Here is a 23,105-nt window from a genome sequence, read left to right on the forward strand (position 1 = left end):
TAGAGAATGATTTCCTTATGCCAAGAAATAGACACAAATGAAAATGAAAGGGTGATAAAATCTTACTTTCTTCACAAACAGTGAAACAGCAGAGGCAAATTTCCTATAGACAGGAAATTGAAACTGAAAGCACACTCTAGGAGAGTTTTATCAAACACTTAAAATCTTCAGTTTCTATAGATTCCCAAGTTTGATGCATAAGTTACTTGGGACCCACATTTTTTTAAATAGCATTTTTTTCTGTACTACAAATGATTTTCCATCAATCTTTTTTCCAAAGCTAGTGAAAAGTTACTAGATTTCACCATCCCTTTGTATGACCTGCATTCTACAATATGGGCAAAGAAAACAGCAATAACAATTAACACTGCATGGGCTTTATATATAGTAGTGGAAAACAGATCATCAGGATAGTATTATTTTACAACTTCTCTTAGATATTTGATAGCTCCCCACAGGCAGTGTACAACGGAAGCAAGAGTTTGTTTTAACCTTTTATAGTAGCTTCTCCCCGGGATCCTAGTTTGGACATTCAAATTAGTGTTTCATGCCTCAAGTCATATAAAATGTGGGGTGAGGAGCTGTGGGGGAAGGAATACACATAAAGTAGGGGAGACTCTTGCAAGTATCAAAATATCACGGTACTAGCTTCTGGAGGTTCTTAATTCCAAGTTCTAAATATGTTTTCTTGCTAGGCAAAACTTGAATTATATACTTGGGTTAGTTTGAGGTATCCTCTTCATTCAAGGACTACCAGGTTTCTATTATACAATATGTCCTGATTGTTTCTCTCTCTAAATATAAGTATAAACATAAAGATATTTTATTTTAGTTTTAGTTGTAAGACTGCTTGAGTTAGAATCCTAGACTCACCACTCGTTACTTAACCATTTCATGCCTCATTGAAGTGGCATGCCTGTGCTTGCTTGTTTGACCTCTGTAAAATGGGGATAATAATAATATCTACCTTACACCGGAGGTTGCTGTGGGAATTAAATGAGTTCACACCTGTGAAGCACCTAGAACAATGCCAGGCACAGATATTATTCATATTTCTAAAAAAAAGAGAAAAGAAGTGAAAATGTACTGAGTATTTCCTCATCTCTCTTTTGTGCAAAAGCTGTTTTTTTACTGGATAGGCTGCTGTGGTTCCTAATCTTGGCGTGAACAGTTTATTTACCCAAACATGTGAAATTCATGGATTTATAGGGTTCTGATCCTTTCACACACAGGCCTCTGGTTTACACTTTAATTTATTATGACAATGACTCAGAATCACTGCCATCCAGCTCCCCTGGCTGCTTCTACATAATGACTTAGTTTTCTGTGTTCCAGCTCATGAGGAACAGATGTTAAAGTGAAAAAATAACACCATAACCATTTCCCTTAATTAGCACCTTTGTGAGTAAACTGAAGAAGAGTGAACCGTCCTAGAAACTAAATTACTCTCCCATCTTCAGGCGAACCTTCCAGCTCCGCGGGATGAGTCACTAGCCAGCGCAGATAACTCCTCCGCGCCTCGCGCCTCCTCTGTGAATAAATGGGGCCTTTAGTCCTTCAGCTACAAATCTGGCCATTTTTAAGAGCACTTTAATCATTTTCCATTTTTTAAAAGCTGATGTTTTCATACAGTCTTTTTTCTTTCTTTTTCCTCTTCCTCTTCGTAAACACAAAGGGAGATGACTGTGCTTTTCATGCTGTCACTGACTCAGCAATTCCTCTATTTTTTATGAGCTCCTATCAGGGGCAGCATAAAAATATTACCAGATTAAGAACTAACAAGGTAACCTCTAGGGCAAAAAAAGAAAGGGGGCTGAGGGGAGGGAGAAAACCTTGTTTTATCCCAAGAAGTTACCAGCCAAAATCAAAGATGCAAAATGATGATTTTTGTTGTTCTAACATGAAATCAAATATTCATTTGAGAACATTTTTTCCCGGCTTAACATTCAGCACCCCCTGGTAAGATTAATTTTAATATCATGAGAGCAAGTTCCAGCAACTCAACTACTTCATTTGCATACTATGATTTCTATATGATTCAGATTCGTATCGCTTTGAATCCCAGAAGCCCCAAATAAATGTAGCATTATCACTGAAATGCAGCACTTTTCTCTTTTTATAAAGATGAATTTATGCTTGAAATAAATTTATTCTAATCTAACTTGAAATATACAGGCACTATCACAGATTCTGAGGACTGAAGAAAACTCAAGGGGTTCTCCAGTCTAAGCCAGACCACTCTTAGGATCCATCAGGTAGAGGGGTTTTAAACCTAGTCTTATGATTCTCCAAGGAAAGAAATTTTGTTAACACCTCCCAATAACTTCTGCAGCTTTGAGCATACAGGGTGTGACTCTACAGTAACAAAACAAAACATATTTCCATAAACCATTCTTGAAAATTTTTCATTTCTTAGTCATATTCCACAAAGGGAATTTCTCAGGTCATCAGACCAACATTTTCCTTTTTTTTTTTTTTTTTTTTGCAGTATGCGGGCCTCTCACTGTTGTGGCCTCTCCCGTTGCGGAGCGCAGGCTCAGCGGCCATGGCTCATGGGCCCAGCTGCTCCGCGGCATGTGGGATCTTCCCAGACCGGGGCACGAACCTGCGTCCCCTGCATCGGCAGGCGGACTCTCAACCACTGCGCCACCAGGGAAGCCCCGACGTTTTCCTTTTTGCATAATTTTGTACAAGTTGTTAGGATGAAATTTTTAAGGAGTTCACCGTTTTTTTTTTTTAAGCCTCTCTTATTTTCTCTTGCCTTTAGTGCCTTTCAACAAATGATGTAATCTTTACTAAAAATTCTTTGAATTAAGGGATTTATTGTCAAACTGCCTTTATGATGATCTTGATCATCAGAGATCATATTGCTATCTACGATGTCCTTTGTAACAGCAACAAAAAAAGCACACACAGACACACATAGGTGACTGGCGCAAGGTCATGCATAGTCGGAATATTTTTGCTGCAGGAAAGCTAACCAAATCAATCCTTTTAGGAATTAACAACAAACGCAAGTTTATGAAACTCTATCAGCTTTTACAGCTTCTAAAATGAACATTCACTTCTCAAAAGGACTCATAAATGTTTTTGTTTCACAAAGAATGTTTATCTTCCTGACTTTCTTTCATATGCTCCTTAAGAGCGATGTGGTTTTGTTTAGTAGGTATTTATTGATACCCACCATTTACCAGACACTGTTCAAGGATGAGGATAAAAAGGCGAGAAAACAAGGTCCATGCCTGGTGGAGCCTGCAGTCTTGCAGGAACCACGATTACAAAACACGTCATTTCCATACAAGTGGCAAGTGCCATGAGGAAAGCCTCTAATGGAGGACAGGAAGCCAGAGAGACGTGAAGTCAGGGAAGACTTCCTGGAAGAGTTGCTGTAACTAGCACAATTTCTAATTTAATTTTTAAGAAAACAGTCTGTATAAAAGAAATTTTAAAAATACTCCGTATCTAGGAAGACATATATTGGAGGATGGGAGCGAGGAGGAGGCAAAATATTATCAAACTGTGTCACAGACAAAGGGAGAAGAGTTCCTCTTCAAAATGCCTAAGCAGAGTCAGTGAACATCCACATATCTGCTTCTGAGATTCTGACACCAATTCCAATGTGTGGGTTTTTTCCCTCACACCAAGCAATTCTCGGACACAAGCTGGGTGTCCTACAATTCAACTCATTTCTGACACTATCTACCTGGAGGTAGCATCAGATTCCACAGGTTAAACCCACAAGACTGCCCCTCCCCCGCCACACACATTTCAGATGCCAATCACAAGTCCAGGCTGTCACCTGTGCTTCAACTGACCTGCTATATATAGATTATAGGTTTCCATCACCCCCTCCATGGGTTTAATTAATTTGCTGAAGTCGTTCACACAACTCAGAAAAACATTTTCTTAGGTTTATCAGTTTACTATAAAAGGATAAAACTCAGGAATAGCCAGATGGGAGAGATGCGTAGGGCAAGGTATGTGGGAAGGGGCACGGAGCTTCCATGCTCTCTGAGATTGCCACACCTCCAGAGAAAGGAGGTCTTGGAGGGCAACCCAGGATCCACAGAACCCCAAATGATTGTTTCATAATAAACTTTCCTCTTCCAGTATTTGGGAATCAGCTTCTAAATACTCTCAAATTTTGATGCATTAAAGAATAAGTAGGGTCGGGACTTCCCTGGAGGTCCAGTGGTTAAGACTCCACACTTCCAATGCAGGGGGTGCAAGTTTGATCCCTGGTTGGGGAACTAAGATCCCACCCACATGCTGCACAGCGCGGCCAAAAAGGAATAGTGGGGTCTCTGGCTTTTGTGTTTGGTACTGTTTTCCTATGAGATTCTCATAGGAACATCCACCTAATGTAAGAAGCTCTGGTCAACAGATGTGACTGATTTGATTTTGGTCTCCTTAGGTGCCATACACATGCTGTATAAGAAACTGGAGATTCTAGACAAAATAACAATACTAACAAAGCACACCCATATTTGGTGAAAGTTTTTAAACGCAGCAGCTGTGTCTGTGCCCACCCTTACTCTTGGACCTTTCAGTGTGCTTGGGCCTTTTCCAACTGCCAATATTTGCATCTCTGGCCTGAGGACTGAGGACCAACCTGCCCACATACCTAACAAAATGGAAAGACCAGGAATGAACAACCTCCGAAGCAGCCCTCAACCATGTCCCAGCTCCCTGCCTCTCAGGCTGGGTAATTCTGAAGCTTGTGTTTACAGCGCTCACTAGAATTTACCAAGAGAAGTAAGCACTAGTCACTCACTTTAGTAGCTGCCTTAATAATGCACCTTTTAGGGCTTCCCTGGTGGTGCAGTGGTTAAGAATCCACCTGCTAATGCAGGGGACACAGGTTCGTGCCCCCCGGTCTGGGAAGATCCCACAGGCCGCAGAGCGGCTAGGCCCGTGAGCCACAACTACTGAGCCTGCGCGTCTGGAGCCTGTGCTCCGCAACGGGAGAGGCCGCGACAGTGAGAGGCCTGCGCACCGCGATGAAGAGCGGCCCCCGCTTGCCGCAACTGGAGAAAGCCCTCGCACAGAAATGAAGACTCAACACAGCCAAAAATAAATATAAAATAAGTTAATTAATTTGAAAAAAATGCACCTTTTATTGGCTGCCTTCCTCTCCCTGTATTATTTCCCTGCTCCCCTATTGGTGTTTCCTGTATCGCACAAGCTGCACTCAAATACTTATCTCAGGGTCTGCTTCCAAGGGACTAAATCAAGAGGACATGACTCATTAAGTATAATGGTATCTTCATGTTCAAATAGTATTTTATAAGTACACAGAATATACAACCCAAATTGCAAAGATAAAGAAATAAAACAAGACATTTTAACAACAACTATGTTTTCTAAAACATGTTAGAAAATAGACATATGTTCAATTGCCTAATTTTGGTCCCAGAAGCATAATGTGGAGTGTACATATTTGGAGGAAACCACAGTAAGGGCTGTCACCAAGGAAGGACAGGTTAGTCACCTTTCCAGGTACAAGGGCAGAGAATAGTACAGATGGAGAGAGAGGTGTCAAGTGGAAACCAGAAGAGAGGTGTTGCTTTTTTGTAAGTATGTTAATGTAAGCATGCATACTGAAAAATACTGGGGGACCAGCAAAACCCACTGCCCCTCCAGCTGATTCTGATCAGAACAGGGTAATTAATCAATCATGACACGTTGATGTGCTGGAGCTGGCTCGGACCAGCTCATGAGAGCCTGAGACCTGACTGCTAATTTCAGGAATTTTGCAAGCCAGATGACTTCATGGTGTAGTCTGAAATAGACCATGGTGGGAGTATCTGCACCACAGAAATGGGCAAATGCTATAAATCAGGCTTCCTTTTGCCCCAAGAGCCAGTTGTTAAACATTTACCAGCACACCACTGAATGTTGACATTGTCATATTCACGTTTATTAATTAGCCAACCTCACTACAACAAGGAAACCAAGGACTAAGGGTAGATTGAGACTCACTTCCTTGGTGCCTTGTAAAACTGTAAGAGATCTGTAAGAGATCAAGGAAGATACTGCCTAGATAATTGGTCTTTACATCGGGCTTTGCAAATGCTCAGGGGTTTGTATACACGAATAATTTTAAGGGACTCAGTTTCCAGATCTTCAACTTTCACATGTGCTCTTTCTAAAAATTGGTTTGCCTGAGAATGAGGGTACCTCTCCACAGGCTTTCTCCCGTTTTACAGAAGAAAGGCATACCTACACACACATACACACCAAATCTCACTACTGGGCATTTCCCTGGGGTGTAAAAGTCTCCAAGTCCCCAAACAAAGGTATACAGGGAAAGACTGTACTGGGAGAAGCCTCCTTCGTGATTAATTAAGGCATCTTAAGCAGGGCCTCCTATCTTTCCCGGTTTTATATATTTATCTGTTAAGGTGAGGCTTGCATTAAAAGGAAGGTATATTAACCCATTTTGTAATTTTTCTGAATTCAAAACAACTGAGGAAATATATCAGTGGCATTGACTCTTTTGATTGTAGTTAGAGTGCTTTGCAGGACTACCAAAAATTTAAGATACTTTGGAAAGCCCCATGGCTATAAATTTCACATGCCTTCTTTGCTGTTCCGTGTGCTTTATTTCATAAGGTAATTAAAACGTATTTCATCAAATCATATCGTGAAATAGTTATCCAATTACAGCTCAATCTTCATCTCATTTAACAAGATGTTCAATACTTTCTATCTCCTAGAAACAAAAAAAAGAACTTATTTAAATATAATTTTTAAAAATATAGATGTCGGTTTTAAAATGATCGAAAGGTGCATAGTTTTTTTAAAAAAAAATTCCTCTCGTCAGGAGCAAAGAAGTTTGGCGCTGTGGCCCAAGGTTACTCTCACAGCTAGCCTGGAGAGTCCAGAGGTGGATTAGACAGGGGCAAACAAACCCTTCCAGAATACCCAGAAGTAAAGAGAGAAAAGAATCCCTTGGAAGAGTTTAGTAATTCACTGCAAATGTTTCATTACAGTTGTTATTTTTAAAAGTACCTTCATTGATGTGTGAGAAAAAAAAAGTCTGTGGAAAAGGAATCTAGAAAACAGTAGTTTTAAAACATGGTGAACTTCTTTGAAAATGATTGTGTGTATATATATATTCAAATATATAAAAGTCAAAAAATGACGCGTCATTTCGTAGAAGAAGATCTTGAGCAGAAAAAAGAAAAACCTTTGATATCTATGAATAGTCGCTAACCCACAGCCAAGAGTATATCTCATCACGTTGTTTTTTCAAGTGTACCCAAAAGTCAGCTTTTCTTAGATCCTGTGATCTAAGTGTGCTTGATGTAAGCTCTCCTATGGAGTCATACCGGATAGTAAATGTCTGTATTATTAATAGCATCAAAGCGATAAATGTGTTCCTAACATAGGTGAAACCTGGGTGTTTACGAGGCACCTGCACAGCCTTTAAGGCTGCTGGCAGAGTAGGTCAAATTGTTTCTTCTAAAAGCATCCACTAAAAATAACCATTTTTTTCTTCTTTATTAGGAATTCCAGAAGTTATGGTTGCCTATAAAATCAAAAGCATGTGGGAGTAAAATGTATATTCTTCCAGAAGGTTCCTCCGAGCATTCAAGGCGATGTATCTGTGGCCCTTCATACCGGGATGGTGGTAGCCATTTATGTTGATTGTTCCAATAAAACTCTCAATTTAAAGGTAACTTATTTTGGCAACTTGATGATTACATTCAGTCAGGTTGGAAGTAGGAAGGCAGATAAAATTGCCTTGATCAAGAAAAAAGAAAATGTATTTTTTGAAATCAAAAAGCAGGCAATCTCAGTGGCAACACTTTATCCAAATAACTACAGATGTTGCCTTACTCTTTGGGTGTTAAACAGTATAAAGAATGACAAGAAATAAACTCTTTCTGTTCTAGTGGAAAGAATCTATTCCTATTCTGTTTTCTAGAAATGAGAGGAATAATCTATCCCGGCAGTTCATCTACTTGTGTGCCTAGGAAAACTTATTTAAAAATTCTTTCCTCTTGCACATGGGTTCAGTGGTATTGATTTAGCCACTGCTTCTTACATCCAGGGCATGAAATCAACTGATAACTTATGTGCTCCGCGGGGGCTGGAGAGCACAGAAGAGTTCAGGTACCCCTTCCCCTCACTCCACTCTCCACCCTCACTCCACCCTACCCCGCAAACTGTCTTGGCAATTATCTTGGGATCTCCCTTCCTTGTCTTGGGAGGTGATAATGTATATATGCAGAAACAATAACTTCTCTGCACAAGAACAGCACCTTTTTAAAGGCAGCATTTTATCTCCCTCTCCCCCCATGTTAACGTGGGGGCTTTAGTTGGGAGGGAAAGCGGGGAAGGTGGTTGGCCGGTTCTCGGCACTGGCACCCCCCACTACACCCTGGGGGTAGTAGCTGGCCTTCCTGCTGCTGTTGGTCTAAATGTAGAATGTGAGGTATGTGGTGCTTTTAATCCCCCAATGATGCAACAGGAAAACTCTCATTTCACATCCTGTTCCGTGTGGGCTGATCTGGACAAGTCGCTGAGGCAGCCCCCTGCCCTTTGGTCCACTTGAGAAAGGGTCCTGGACTCTCGCTCCTGCCTTGTTGGATGCTCAGTCCTCCTGACTGATATTTGGCAATGGTCAGGCAACTCCCTGGTCCTCGTCAGCTCCAGAATAAGACCTGGTACATAGTACATTTCTCCCTGTCATCACAAAGACCAAAACTCCTCATTAACTCAGCTGCTCTGATAACATCAAAATATACCACAAACTGAGTGAGAGGGAGAGACCAAGGAGCAGAATGTTTGCTGACAGCTCAGATCTTCCGTTCATTTTCCCAAGGACCCCCCGCATGTATCCCAGCTCACCTCCCCCTGCAACAGCCTCCTCTGGGTACCCATTTTATAGTGCAAACCAGAATACTCTGAAATTACCCCCCATCCTTCCCCAACCCCTAAGGAAAGAACATATTGGACTCCCTTGGTTTATGATTACTTTTACACTTATCTAAAAGACCTATGCTTTTCCCCAGGTGATAGATTCCTTTTGATTTCACTAACTGTGTCAGATTATCTAAATCTCATCACCTCAAGGCAGAAGTCCACAAAGTTTAGCGGTATCGTTCTAAATTGCACTAGAGTTAAATATGTAGATACCTGTTGCTGTCACAGATATCAAAATGTATGTGTTAATGGAAGGCAACCTATGGCAAATTGCAAACAACTGCCCAAGGCCCTGTGCTTTGGGAATCACAGAAAACACTGATGCTTGGGTAGCAACTGAGAATATATCTATTGGGGGAAGAGCAACAGCTGGTTAGTTAGTGGAGTGCACAACACAAATATCTTGATTACACAACCAATCTGTAATTTCTAACAGTATCACCAAGGAAATGGGGTAAGGTTACCCATTCTTCAAACACTTCTTCCTCTACAATGTTTATAGTAGTAACATTGCCCTTAGTGGCTTTATTACCGAGATTCAGCCTGTTTCAAAATGTAGACAGAAGAAGGAAAACAGATGAAGAGATAGATCTGTATGAAGTGACTTCACGATGCCGAAATTATGAATCTGTTATAAATGAGCTTCTAAGTGGCTACGACTCCAGAATTGTTTTCAGCTCTCTGAATTTACAGGCAAGAGGTTTACTTTTCCATAACCACAGATGTATGATTAGAAGTGAAAGTAAATGACAAAATGTGTCTCTCTTTTCTCTAAAGTTTATGTTGTGAATGAGTAAAGGAAGAAATTGAACTGCCTAGGAAACCCACTGCGTGGTTCCAACCTCTTTCTAAATATTGCAAATACAACATCACTCCATTCTTCAACTATATTCTATGTACAGGTACATTGAAGGTTTGTAACTTTGATTTATTAATTTACCTGTCTTGATAACCAATTGAGATTGTTATAAATCATTGTATTATATAGAGATAATCTCTAATTTGGTTTTCTGGTGGCATAAAAGAATTAATCTGTCTTTCCCCAATTAAGTGTATCAATAATTTCTTAGAAGTAAGTTGCCCTTCAGAAAGATATTTAGAGAGAAAAATTAGAATCTTATTCCCTAGGAATTTAATGAAGAACTTTGGGTGAGTCACTTTACCTTCTGAATCTTAATGTCATTCATATAATGGAGATAATAATAATGATGATGACGCTTTATTATAACCTAAAAGGACTATTATAACGATTGCTATGGAACACTTTATAAACTATAAAATCTGATATAGACATTAGTTACCTTCAAAATCCTGCTATAAGGCTCTGTACTCTCCACGTCGACCTATATTATAATTGAGAATGATTGTCAACTAGGTGTGTATTTCCAAAGATATAATCATGTACACGGAATGTCATATGTCTATCAGGATCATTTCTAAACACAGCCCTTAAAGTAGTGCTGTATTTGAAAGTGCTTGGCACATTTTAACTAAGTTAATAACCCTCCAGCTTCAGAGGGTTCTGTAATTCTTGTGTTGCTTAGCTATTGCTCACTGGAGGCTAAAAGAATTAAATCCTGAGCTGCAAGAGCCATATCAGGAATTAACCAGTATGCTCCAGGCACACAACTCTGTGCCTTTTCCAGAGAAGCAGGAAGTAAAAATAACAGCAAAAGCTGATCCCTGGAGCCCTTACAACTGCCTGGCACAGCGCTAAAGGCTTTCCAAACACTTCCCGCTTAACACTCACGACAGCCCTAGGAGATAAGTATTGTTTTCCCTATTTTTGAGATGAGAAAATTCTAATTTTCTGATAAGGAAAGATCCGGGACTGGGGCTCATGATTGCTACAACATGGTTCTACCCAGTAGATAGGGGCTGTGTCCTTCTAAGCACATTTAAGGGTAGCTTGACATTAGTTTATCAGGCCCAAAGATAGAGCTTTTGCTTGGACTTTTGCCTCTTCACACTTAGGACGAGGAGAGAAGGAAGATAAAACAAAGCAGGTCATTTTTTCTGTTCACATGTTTAAAAGGTTTCAAAGTCCCAGTTCTAAAGGGAAGGTGGGACAACCTTCCAGATTTAGTTGGCTTTGCCTCTCTTTCACACTGAGATGTACCCAATGACAGCCCCCTCATGAAAATGTAAGCAGCACAAACTCTCCAGAACATTTGTCCAAGTGCAATAGCACTTGTGCTGCATTCCCCAGTAACCTTTTGAAAATCTGCCTGATATTAAAGAGTTGTTTTTCCATCTGCAACACTCCAATCATAGCAGCCTGTGATGAATTTGCTTTCTGTTTTTGTTTTTTTTACATTTTATCCCAGTAAATGAAAAGAATTTCAAGGAGTGAGAGACAGTGAAGGCTAATCTTTACCACCTGGGTGATTTCACTGCACAGGGCAGCAGGGGAACCCGACTTCAGCAGCTAAATCCTGCACCAGCTGATTCGCAATTACGTGCAGCCTCATTCATTCCAGGCTGTCAGAGAAGAGCACACCAAAGCCTCATCATACTCCTGTGCCCAAACAAAGTAGAATGAGTGCCAGTGAAGATGTCATAGAAGATGAAGCTACAGGATCCTGGAAACTTAGAACGAATGCTTAGATGAGGTTTCTTTATTCCATCACTCAGCCAGGAGTCCCATTTGTCTAGACATAACAGATAACACGTTTATCTACTGCTGGGTGACAAACTGCCACAAACTAGCAACTTAAAGCAACATTCATTTATTATCTTGCAGTTCTGTAAGTTGAAAGACTCATGGTTTTGGCTGGGCTCTCTGCTTAGGGTTCCACAAGGCCAAAGTCAAAGTGCCACATAGGCTGAGCTCTTATCTGGATGCTCCAGAGAGGAATCTGCTCCCAAATGCATTCAAACAGTGGGCAGAAGACAGCTCCTTGTTACCTAGGGCGGAGGCCTCCATCTCCTTGTTGGCTCTTAGCCCAAGGCTGCTCTCAGTTTCTAGAGACCATCTGCATTCCTTGTCACGTGACCCCCTCCATTGTGACGCCAAAAATAGTATATGAACTCCTTCCTGCTCCTGCCTTGCAACTCTCTTCCTCTTCTGCCATCAGCAAGAGAAAGCTCTCTGCTCCTAAGGGTTCCTGTAATTAGATTAGACTTACCTGGATAATCTCCCTTTCAAAAGGTTAACTCTGCTATATAATACACCTCTTTCACAGGTTCCAGGGATTGGGGGACATGGAATCTTAGGGGACCCTTTTTAGATTTCTGCCTACCACACTTAGCCAGTAGAATTAATAAAAATGTTGTTAGGCTGGTCATATCCTCAAAAGATAAAGATATTGTAAGTATAGGAAGGAGCAGTTAGAAATAATATTGAGGGACTTCCCTGGTGACGCAGTGGTTAAGAATCCACCTGCCAAAGCAGGGGACACAGGTTCAAGCCCTAGTCCGGGAATATCCCACATCCCGTGCCGTGGAGCAACTAAGCCCGTGCGCCACAACTACTGAAGCCCGCACGCCCTAGAGCCCGCAAGCCGCAACTACTGAGCCCGCGTGCTGCAAATATGGAAGCCTGCGCGCCTAGAGCCCGTGTTCCGCAGCAAGAGAAGCCACCGCAATGAGAAGCCCGTGCACTCCAATGAAGAGTAGCCCCAGCTCGCTGCAACTAGAGAAAGCCTGTGCACGGCAACAATGACCCAACGCAGCCAAAAATAAAATTAAATTAAAAAAAATATTGAGAATTATGTCTAAATTTCTGGACATGAAACTTGCAAAGTTTAAATGGTGTACTGTTTACACTCCAAAGAAGTATCTTAAAGAAACCATGAAACTTGCAAAGTTTAAATGGTGTACTGTTTACACTCCCAAGAAGTATCTTAAAGAAACCAACCATGGTCCTCTGAAGAAAGTAGGAACAATTCTTCAGCAGCCAATTCTCCTGAATACATGATTTAAGAAAACGTGCTGAAACATCCAACCTTGCTCTACAAAAAAGAAGAGGCCACAGCTGTCCTGCTGACTCCACACTTTTAATTCGACAATACCTTTATATCCCCTCTTTCATTCATAGCTAATGTCTTGAAATCAGCCTGGACCCGTCTTGCACTTCATCTCCTGACCTGTTCCCCAGGTCCTGAGCCCTTGACGCAGCTCTGTTTGCTGCCTTCTATCACCCATCAGGCTCCTCTGGGACTAATGTAGTAGCTTTTCCCTGACCAGGTCTGCACGGCTTTTGGCTGCTCTGTAAGCAGAGTGTCAGGAACTCCCTCTCTGCTGAGATGGGGGACCCCTGTGATTGAGCTCTCTCACCCTCACACCACCTGAAAAGAAAACCTACTCTGTGCAAAGAATAACTGGTTCTTCCGTGGCTAAGCTTATAAATCTTTTGAATTCCCTCTGTTTGCCATGCCACTTTTATGCACTTTGTTCTTCCATTTACATGTGATAAAAAGATATCACATTATTTATTTTACTCAATTGCTTATTTAAGATGACTTGTGTCTCCTTTGTCACAAGGGTCGATTTTATCTCTTGCAGGTGGACAACAAGGTACCAGCAAATGTTAAAGTGCTTTGTGAATTATTTGCTAGGGATGATGGCAATCATGGTATTGAGGTGTGCTAGGTAGATATCCTAAACCAATTTAATGCCTATATATTGCCCAAATGCCCAAACCTATGAGGTTATTAAGATGAGCCCAGGTTTATAAATGGTAAATTACCAGCCACGGTGCTGAAAGCTGAGAAGTTAATAGAATAATTTTGAGGTGCTTTTTTCTGTATGGCTGGAACAAAAGTTGCTCCTAGCTAGTTTCCTGGTAAGTACATCTCTTGCTTCCTGTACACTCAAGCCCATCTCTGAGGCCAGTGTCAGGAGGTTTTTTTTTTTTTTTTTTCTGGTCATTAAACATGGATTTTGATTTTGATTAATAATTGATGTATTCATGCAAGTATAATGAAGTTTTCTTCCTGCATTCAATTTTTTTAAAATGTGTTACCTATCTTGGCTTCCTAAGCTGAAATGCAAGCCTTGTTAAATTCCACACTTTTTTGTTTATTGGGGAATCTTTATCAAAGCAGAAAACTTCACTTCAAAAATAACTTTTGGGAATCTAAACATAAGCATAATTTTTTAATTTTTAAAAATAAAGAATATTCTAAGTATTCTTAGCCACAGACTGAAAATTGTCTTATCATCGTTTAAAATATTTTTTAAGGAATTTTTTCTTCTTCTAAAAAATTTAATTTATTTATTTTTGGCTGCCTTGGGTCTTTGTTGCTGTGCACGGGCTTTCTCTAGTTGCGGTGAGCGGGGGCTACTCTTCGTTGTGGTGTGGGGGCTTCTCATCGTGGTGGCTTCTCTTGTTGCGGAGCACGGGCTCTAGGCGCACGGGCTCTAGGCACGTGGACTCAGTAGTTGTGGCTCGTGGGCTCTAGAGGGTAGGCTCAGTATTTGTGGCACACGGGCTTAGTTGCTCCCCGGCATGTGGGATCTCCCCAGACCAGGGCTCTAATCCTTGTCCCCTGCATTGCCAGGTGGATTCTTAATGACTGTGCCACCAGGGAAGCCCCATCGTTTAAAACATTTTGTTTCTTTTCCCTCTACGTCATCAGGTAAGTTCTCCTCCATTCCAGATAACAAAAGTGAAGGAGTATGACAGTAGACAGAATCATTTCCTGCTAATATTTCCAAGAGCATCAAAATAAACTTAAGGAGCAGGCAGGTGGAAGCCCTTCAGGGGTGGAAGCAAAGTCATTACCAGACCTTTGCCCTGGACTTCACCCTGCAGAAGCCCTGTCAGATCCCCCCCGCCACCCGCCTACTGGATCCAAAATAAAACTTTGTAGCCAAAACATTCAGTGACAGATGGCTCACTTCATTGCTGTAATGTTACCCTTTGGGTCTCTGAGGGGATGATTCCAGGAATAGAAAGCAGGGCAAATACAGGAGTGGATGTATAACAGAATCTAACACAAGTTAAGGTTTCTCCAGTTGCTGATGGAATCAAGACCTTCCCTCCTAAATTCTTTACGTTGAACAACAGGGAGTGGTCCCTCCCTCTCTCCAAATTGTAATTAGTGCATAGACTGAGGCATGGGTCCAATGCCCCCTCTGACCCTGACCAGCTTGGTGATTTTTAACCTGCTCCTCAATTTCCTCATAAATAAAATGGGCATCATAATAGTATTGAATTGAATTAAATCCTTTTGTATTGAATTAAATAGTATTGAATTAAATCCTTTAGGATTTAACTCAGTGCCCAGCCTAAGTTAACTAAGCCTAAGTTAGTTGAGCCTAAGTGCCCAAGCACTCAAAAATGGTAACTGTTCATAGTTTCTTCCCACAATTTGATTAACTTGGCTTTGTAGAAAGGAACAACGCATAATAGAACATAAAACAAGATGCACAACATAGGAAACCTACCAATGGAAATGATCTTTTGTTAAAATTCCTAATAGGACTTAAAACAAAATTAGAGGAAAGCCAGCATTTTATTATGTTATTACGGAATCAGGGGATTTTCCCACTGAAACAGGCCTTCAGAAGCAATTAGTTACTCTTTTCACAGTTGAGATCTCTAAAGCTAGAGGGGAGATGGTGACTTACTCCTAGTCACATCGAGTCACATCGAAAAAGCTCCCTTGATCAAATTTCTCACATTGTTCATCAGAATTGCTTCTAAATTTCATTTTTTGTTTGCTTTTCTTTTTGAGAAAACGTATGAATTTTTTCTATCACATGCATTCACAAAGTTGTAATTCATGAGGGTCCTGTGTTTTTTGTTTTTCTCATTTGGCATACCCTAATCTTTTCCCAGAGGCCTATATTTGTGCTGCCCTTTTCCAGTTTGTCTGGCATCACTGCTTCACCTTTTGGCACCTAATTCAACATACTTTTATCACCATTATCTGAATAGTACCACCCCATCCGAATGTACTTCACAGCTACCCTCTTCTGCTCCATGCCTGTGCCTGGGTCTGCTTTCCTGTTACGTTACCTGTCCATCTGTTCCTAAATAATGCCATGAGGGAGTTACGGTGCTTCACATAGGTTTTGAAAATCTTGACCTTCATTAGGGGTTAGTCACTGCATATCACTGGATTTCTCACTTCCTTTCTTCAAAATTCTTTCCCAACCGAAAACCACAGGAAATTAACCAGGTTCACGTTTTCTAAGATACCTTCACAAGATTTTGCTCTTATCATGATTTAGGCTGAATGCCCTTCAGAGTTCATCACTGAGTGCCAGAATCTTTACATACGTTACTTTTAATTTTATAATAACCCTATGCGTTAATGAGTGCTATTATCCCCACTTTATAGATGTGGAAACCAAGAATCAGGGAATTTAAGTAACTTCCCCAAGAGCCCATAGTGCAGGAAATGGCTGCCTTTCCCACTAAGCCAGGACGCCCAAGAGGGTCCTTTGGAGGACACAGCAATTGTTCTCAAATATTAGCATGCATGAAAGTTATCTGACATGTTTATTAAAAGTGTATACCACAGAGTGCATCCCCCAAATTCCAGACTCCATCGTCCAGATTCTGATTCGGTGGGTGGACCCAGGCTCTGCCTTTCAACAAGCTCCCTGGGAGACTCTGATGCAGGCCATCTGCACAGCACATGCAGCTCAGGAGAGACGCAGCCTGGCTCTGCATTCCCAACTACGCACCAGCTCCAAGCCAGGCACCGCATTTCCTGCTTTTCTTCCCCTTAACAGCTATAAATTAAGTGCTGAGATTCACATTTATAACAAAACTTAAGCTGTGTGGGGTTTTCCAGAATTCAGGTGTAATTGGGAGGCAGAATTCTAGCCTGGGGATCAATAGGACTGTTTCCTCTGTCTCTTCCCTTTACCGACTTCTCATACGTCATTTGATCAAATAACTTAAACCTCATTGTGTCTCATTCTTCTCCTCTGTAAATGGAATGTGAAAATTGACGTCCACTACACATCGTAGAAGACCTCTAAAGACGAAAACTGTGACCACGGGAGAAGCGTGAAAAGCTCCAGGCAAAGAATGTGTGAGTCCTCAAGATGAATTACCCTCTTACAAGAGGGGCATGTTGATTTTTATCATGGTTACCATTTACTTTACAAAACAACCATTTGGCATTTGTGAGAGTGGAGGGCAGTAGCTTGCAATGCACAGGTTTTGTGTTCTTGGAAAAGTGATTTTAAGTCTATGCACCTCATTTTCTTCATGTGTGAAATGGGAGTAAAAGTATTATCAGTCTCGTGGAGTGTTAAGCTACTTCATGCTTCACATAAATAAGCTTTGACAAACTGCTCAGCCCAGATATTTTTATTCTCAAGTGCTTGGCTTCAAACTATTGATAATATCAGCATATTCATTCTCAAGTCCCTGCTATATGCTGTGAGATACTGGGTCCTCCAGAAAACAAATATGATACTGTCCCTGCTCTTAGGAAAGTTACTCTCAAGCAGATGAGACACTCTTACATTATACCTAATGCAACTGACTTGGGGGGACTTTTACAATGTATTATTAAGGGGGAAAAGCCCCTTAATACAAAAAGTGTCTATAATATGACCCTAGTTTTTAAAAACAATTTTAAAACAATGACTGATTCCTCCATATTTTCATATCACACATTATAAACACACATATAAACATATATATATTTACAAAATACATACTTTACTAATTATATATATATAATTAAGTTGTTTTGGAGAGAGAATAAAGAAATGAAAAAGAGAAGAAGGAACACACAGAAAAATCATAATAACAAGATAATTTTTAAAAAATATAGAGATGTCCATGATAAAAGAGTATATGTGATATGACCCCATTTAAATAAATTTGCATCTACATGTGTGTATATGTGTGTGTAAGTGTGTGTATATGAAATGCATGAAAGCATAGTCAAAATACTAGCAGTGGCTACTCAAGGTATTGAAATTTAAGTGATCTTAATTAGGTGATCTTCTTCTGTACTGCTAGGCTGTTTCTTACAATGGCAAAAGTTATTTTTAATAACTGAAAACCTGGGACTGTGTCAAGATATTTATTATTGTACATGATGAACTGCTTTATTTTTCTTTTCTCAAATTGTCCCTAAAACGTATGAATTACTTTGAAATGATAAAAATTATATTCTTTAAAGTGGTATTCTTAGTAATGATAAAGCGCAGTGAAACAAAGATGTTCTCAATAGAAGGCTAAAGCTGCTTCATTACCCATATGAAGCTGACTACCCAATGAACTTGTTTTGCCAGAAGAAACTCAGTTACTGAACTCTCCTTTCTCTTTTTTCTTTTCCTTCTGTTTTCAATTACGTAAATCTTGGATTTGTCGAAAGAATCTAGCTTTCTAAAAACTTTGCTGTATGGTTTCACTTATATTTTCCCAACTTATTATAATTTTCTACAGCTTATCATGTCCCAAACTAAATTCATTATCTTCCTTCTGCCTCAACTGACTTCTCTTCTTATCTCTTTTTTCAGTAAGAATGTCACCCCTAACCTCGAGTCACCCAAACTGGATATCTGGGGACACCCTGCATCCTACTTTCAGTTCATTGTCACTTCTGTAGACACTACATCTTAATATCAGATCACTCTTATCACATCTCTTCCCCATAGCGACTGTCCTCATTGGTTCTGCCTAAACTGCAGCTGTCATCTTTAAATCAGTCCCCCGTCTCCACTTTGAAACTGTGATGAAGCAGGAGAACGTCTAAACTTCTTTACACGCTACACAAATTGCCCGCCTATCTTCACTTCCTTGAGGAAACGATCTTCCCCAAACATGCTGCCTTGGGGACTTTTGGTCATAGCGCTCTCACTCCCCGTGATGCTACAAGCCAGGCAGTGAGAACTCCATCCCCCTAGACTCCATGCCTGGTTCAGAGAGAGGCATATGATAAGAGTAGGGTCAGGCATTCTGTCCCAGGACTTCTCTGCTAGAGTAAGAAGAAAAACTCTCTCTTGCTTTTAGTGGGTCACAGATTAATTTAGCGAATTCCTCTGGAAGACTTATTTTCTTGAAACTTTCTTGGAGGCCATATTCAAATAGTGTAGACACGAAAGAGCAAGTCATTTCCTTTGGTTGTCCTATAAATAGGCATATATTTTCTCTTTTTTAAACTATTTTTTAAATAAATTTATTTTTTTTATTTATTTTTGGCTGTGTTGGGTCTTCATTGCTGCCCGCGGACTTTCTCTAGTTTTGGCAAGCGGGGGTTATTCTTCGCTGGGGTGCCGTGCACCGGCTTCTCATTGCAGTGGTTTCTCTTGCTGTGGAGCATGGGCTCTAGGCGCATGGGCTTCAGTAGTTGTGGTACGTGGGCTCAGTAGCTGTGGCTCACAGGGTCTAGAGCGCAGGCTCAGTAGTCATGGTGCATGGGCTTAGTTGCTCCACGGCATGTGGGATATTCCCGGACCAGGGCTCGAACCCGTGTCCCCTGCATTGGCAGACGGATTCTTTTTTTTTACAATGTGAAAATGTCATTTCTTTTTTTTTAACATCTTTATTGGAGTATAACCGTTTTACAATGATGTGTTCATTTCTGCTTTATAACAAAGTGAATCAGCTATACATATACATATATCTCCATATCTCCTCTCTCTTGCGTCTCCCTCCCACCTTCCCTATCCCACCCCTCTAGGTGGTCAAAGATCACCGAGCTGATCTCCCTGTGCTATGCGGCTGCTTCCCATTAGCTATCTATTTTACATTTGGTAGTATTTGTAAGTCCATACCACTCTCTCACTTTGTCCCAGCTTACCCTTCCCCCTCCCTGTGTCCTCAAGTCCAGTCTCTTAAGTCTGCATCTTTATTCCTGTCCTGCCCCTAGGTTCTTCAGAACCTTTTTTTTTTTTAGATTCAATATATATGTGTTAGCATAAGGTATTTGTTTTTCTCTTTCTGACTTACTTCACTCTGTATGACAGACTGTAGGCCGTCCACCTCACTACAAATAACTCAATTTCGTTTCTTTTTATGGCTGAGTAATATTCCATTATATATATGTGCCACATCTTCTTTATCCATTCATCTGTCGATGGACACTTAGGTTGGTTCCATGTCCTGGCTATTGTAAATAGACCTGCAGTGAACATTGTGGTACACGACTCCTTTTGAATTATGGTTTCCTCAGGGTATATGCCCAGTAGTGGGATTGCTGGGTCATATGGTAGTTCTATTTTTAGTTTTTTAAGGAACCTCCATACTGTTCTCCATAGTGGCTGTATCAATTTACATTCCCACCAACAGTGCAAGTCCAGCATTTATTGTTTGTAGATTTTTTTGATGATGGGCAGGCGGATTCTTAACCACTGCGCCACCAGGGAAGCCCTAAATAGGCATATATTTTCATCCAGTTTGGGAACCAACTCCAATTTTCGAAAGGTAACCAGGTTAGTGGTGATTTATGATGATTTCTACTCTATTATCAGTGTGGTGTTTCCAAAAAAAGGGAAGCTATTAATTCTAATTTCTAATTTCAACTAGGCTATAAATGTCTTCATTTTTTCACACTCCACATTATAGGATTATCATAGAAATTATTTATTTTTTGTTCTACCTTTTTATTGATAGATAACATGCATTAAAAGTATACAAAGTGCATAGCTCAATAAATTTTCAAAACTGGAAACAACTTTTTTACTGTATATTTTTATGCACAAAAATAAAATTTAATGTGTCTAAGGTCAGGACCATGTTTTCATTTTTCTCAACCCCTAGCTTAATCCCACACCCAACAGTAATGCCTAATGTTGATGTCACTGTCCTTTACCTACCAGACAAAGACATTTTATACCCAAAAGTCATCAGGTAGAGGGGTTACTCCAGCATATTAATTTAACAATAATTATTAACGTAGAACAATTATCAAGCGCTTATATGTACTATTATTATCTGAGTTTTATAGATCAGGAAACTGGTGGACAGAGATTTAGAAAGAGACTGAGATCAAATAGCCAGTAAATGGAAGAGAGCAAGACTGCAAAGATAAAACTCAATTTCCCAAAAATAATTTATACCACCTAATTCCTCCACTAGGAAAACTACCATTTTCACTGAGACTGAGAAAAAACTCAATTTTTCTTAAGACCAAGAGATGGAATCCACTTTCCTTTAGTAAACATTAGCAGTGATTCAGCCTTGGATGAGGAGAGCAGTTGAGTGAACTCTAATAGTGTTTAAAATTCTCCAAAGAAGACAAGGAAGAGCACATGTTAGAGATTACAGACTTACTTTTTATTTGTGGGCATCTTCCTGCATTTCTTACTGCATCCAGATCACCTCTGCAGCGCCACCTTCTTTTCTATGTAGCTCCTTGTATGGAAGCTTTGGGATCCTTAATTTGGGAGCTCTTCCTGAAGGGTGAGATGGTACTTCTGAGTGGGCAGCCTGCCTCTCATCTCTCTAAATGCCTGTCATTTAATTACAGAAGGATGGATGAGAAAGTCAGACCTTCCTTGAGGCTATTGAGAAAATCCCAAACAAAAACCCTACAAAATCCCATTTACTCAAATTGCTTAAGGTGAAGAAATTCTTCAGATTCCTTAAGATATGTTAAAAAATAATCCAAGACTAAATTTTAATGTGTAGGTTGAAAAGCTAACAATACTGCTAAGAGATTTCTGGGTGACACATTTATATTCTGATTCTGATTTTATTGTAAGAAGTTCTCTTAAAAATAAGAAGCAAACAGTAGGCATTAGGGATTTGGTACCTGCCTTTTTTTTGTTATGTTTTTTTATTTAATATAGCTAAGATGAAGAAAAAAAAATTGGTGAGACTTTAAATATAGTTGAAGTGAAGAAAAAATATATACACTAATTTGATGTCTCTGCCATGGAATGTTCTAAAGAATACAGTGGAAGCAATATATCTTGAGTCTGAACTAGCAGAAACTACACATGAAGACTGAGTACATTATAGATCTGTAGACAAGGGAGATAAGATAGAATAAAAGAATGATTTTGAAGTTCCCTTCTAACTAAAGTTAATGCATCACTGGAACTTTAAAAGCAAAAATAAATCTCAGGAATTTATTGTCTTTTTAAAGTAAGATTTTCAGGGACTTCCCTCGTGGTCCAGTGGTTAAGAATCTGCCTTCCAATGCAGGGGATGCAGGTTCCATCCCTGGTTGGGGAACTAAGATCCCACATGCCACGGGGCAACTAAACCCGCACGCCGCAACTACTGAGCCCCTGCGCTCTGGAGCCTGTGCGCCACAACGAAGAGCCCGCGTGCCACAACGAAGAGCCCGCGTGCTACAACTGAGACCCAACACGGAGAAATAAATTTTAAAAATAAATAAAGTAAGATTTTCATTCTTTCACGAGTAAAAAAAATTGCAGCTGTAAAAGACTATGATGTACAATTTATATTGAGGATAAAGAACCATGGTCCTAAACGTTAAGAAATTATCTCTTGCTCTTTCTTTGCCAAAGCAACTCTCTCAATAAATGTCTTTCCAATCAAGTGGTAGCAACCACAGAAGCTATGCCCATCTGCATTTGCTTTGTGAACTTGATGATCTGAAGAACGATGAAAGTATGATAACTCCATTAAGCTATCAGCCCAAACTGCTTTGCATGCAGCCCTGTGAATTATCCATTTCTTCACTGATCTCCTCTCATTTTCAAATATTGGTGGGATCTGCTTAGGTGAGAAGGGTCCCAGACGCATCACCTCTGCCCCTGCCTGCCCTGTCTTCATCCTGTAGTCTCATGACTACATGACACTCCAAACCTCATCTTGCTGGAGTCACAAGGTCATACTGACTGGCTTCTATGCAGTTCCAAACAATAGGTGTCTTTTAAAATACACTTTTTTTCCTGATTTATAGTAATTTTAATATTATCACCAATATGCACTAACATTATTTATCTTTCTAAACTAAATTAGCATACCAGGTAAATGCCCCATCATGCCCGGAATTAACTTAACATTTGATTAGGCAGAACGAGCTTTCCCATCAGTACAATACTCAGCCATTAAGCAAAGCAACTGGCAGATAAAGACTGAGTTGATGGCTATATGATGGCTCATATTAAAGAACCAATATCAGCTACTGAACATTCACTATGTTCCATTCACTATGCTTATTTCACATCTCACAACCTCTGAGTTAGGTGCAATTGTTTTCCAAATTTTACATATAAGGAAACAGAAGCTTACAGAACCAAAAATGTACACTGCTAGAATCTGGATTTGAAGT

The 23,105-nt window shown here is 40.2% G+C and overlaps 1 protein-coding gene across 1 annotated transcript in view; it reads right to left on the reverse strand.

The window, feature by feature from the left end:
* LMNTD1 (lamin tail domain containing 1) overlaps positions 1–23,105 on the reverse strand; it is a 442,143-nt gene that overhangs the window by 320,206 nt on the left and 98,832 nt on the right. Inside the window, exon 5 of the transcript XR_009521169.1 lies at positions 21,131–21,309. The gene's annotated coding sequence lies outside the window, so the exon portion shown is untranslated. The remainder of the gene's footprint in view (positions 1–21,130; positions 21,310–23,105) is intronic.

This window comes from Delphinus delphis, chromosome 11 (genome assembly GCF_949987515.2).
Source record: "Delphinus delphis chromosome 11, mDelDel1.2, whole genome shotgun sequence".
NCBI lineage: Eukaryota > Metazoa > Chordata > Mammalia > Artiodactyla > Delphinidae > Delphinus > Delphinus delphis.